Here is a 1,981-nt window from a genome sequence, read left to right on the forward strand (position 1 = left end):
ATCTATTGAGATAATCATGTGGTTTTTGTCATTGGTTCTGTTTATGTGATGGATTACATTTATTGATTTGCGTATGTTGAACCAGCCTTGCATCCCAGGAATGAAGCCAACCTGATCATGTTGGATAAGCTTTTTGATTTGCTGCTGGATTCAGTTTGCCAGTATTTTATTGAAGATTTTCGCATCACTGTTCATCAGGGATATTGGCCTGAAATTTTCTTTCTTGTTGTGTCTCTGCCAGGTTTTGGTATCAGGATGATGCTGGCCTCAAAATAACTTACGGAGGATTCCCTCTTCTTCTACCATTTCGAATAGTTTCAGAAGGAATGGTACCAGCTCCTCTTTGTATCTCTGGCAGAATTTGGCTGTGAATCTGACTGGTCCTGGGCTTTTTTTTTTGGTTGGTAGGCTGTTAATTACCACCTCAATTTCGGAACTTGTTATTGGTCTGTTCAGGGATTCAGCTTCTTCCTGGTTTAGACTTGGAAGAGTGTATGTGTCCAGGAATTGATCCCTTTCTTCTAGATTTTCTAGTTTATTTGCATCAAGGTGTTTATAGTATTCTCTGATGGTAGTTTGTATTTCTGTGGAATCAGTGGTGATACTCCCTTTATCATTTTTTATTGCATATATTTGATTCTTCTCTCTTTTCTTCCTTATTGGTCTGGCTAGCATTCTATCTATTTCGTTGATCTTTTCAAAAAACCAGCTCCTGGGCTGGGCGCAGTGGCTCACACCTGTAATCCCAGCACTTTGGGAGGCCAAGGTGGTCAGATCACAAGGTCAGGAGATCAAGACCATCCTGGCCAACATGGTGAAACCTCATCTCTACTAAAAATACAAAAATTAGCTGGGCATGGTGATGGGTGCCTGTAGTCCCAGCTGCTCGGGAGGCTGAGGCAGGAGAATGGCATGAACCTGAGAGGCGGAGCTTGCAGTGAGCCAAAATCACGCCACTGCACTCCAGCCTGGGTAACAGAGCGAGACTCTGTTTCACAAAAAAATAAATAAATAAATAAATAAAATAACACTCCTGGATTCATTGATTTTTTGAATGGTTTTTCGTGTTTCTATCTCCTTCAGTTCTACTCTGATCTTAGTTATTTCTTGTCTTCTGCTAGCCTCTGAATTTGTTTGCTCTTGCTTCTCTAGTTCTTCTCATTGTGATGTTAGGGTGTCAATTTTAGATCTTTCCTGCTTTCTCTTGTGGGCAGTTAGTGCTATAAATTTCCCTCTAAATACTTCAGCTGTGTCCCAGAGATTCTGGAATGTTGTGTATTTGTTCTCATTGGTTTCAAATAACTTATTTATTTCTGCCCTCATTTTGTTATTTACCCAGTAGTCATTCAGGAGCAGGTTATTCAGTTTCCATGTAGTTATGTGGTTTTGAGTGATTTTCTTTTTCTTTTCCTTTTTTTTTTTGGGACAGAGTCTCACTCTGTCGCCCAGGCTGGAGTACAGTGGCACGATCTCAGCTCACTGCAAGCTCTGCCTCTCAGGTTCACTCCATTCTCCTGCCTCAGCCTTCCAAGTAGCTGGGACTACCAGTGCTTGCCACCATGCCTGGCTAATTTTTTTTGTACATTTTTTAGTAGAGATGGGGTTTCACTGTGTTAGCCAGGATGGTCTTGATCTCTTGAGTGAGTTTCTTAATCCTAAATTCTAAGTTGATTCCACTGTGATCTGAGAGACTATTTGTTATGATTTCTGCTCTTTTGCATTTACTGAGGAGTGTTTTACTTCCAATTATGTGGTCAATTTTAGAATAAGTGCCATGTGGTGCTAAGAAGAACGTATATTCTGTTGATTTGGAGTGGAGAGTTCTGTAGATGTCTATTAAGTCTGCTTGGTCCAGAGCTGAGTTCAAGTCCTGAATATCCTTGTTAATTTTCTGTCTCGCTTATCTGTCTAATACTGACAGTGGGGTGTTGAAGTCTCCCATTATTATTGTGTGGGAGTTGTCTCTTTGTAGGTCTCTGAA

Source organism: Macaca nemestrina, chromosome 17 (assembly GCF_043159975.1).
Source record: "Macaca nemestrina isolate mMacNem1 chromosome 17, mMacNem.hap1, whole genome shotgun sequence".
Lineage (NCBI taxonomy): Eukaryota > Metazoa > Chordata > Mammalia > Primates > Cercopithecidae > Macaca > Macaca nemestrina.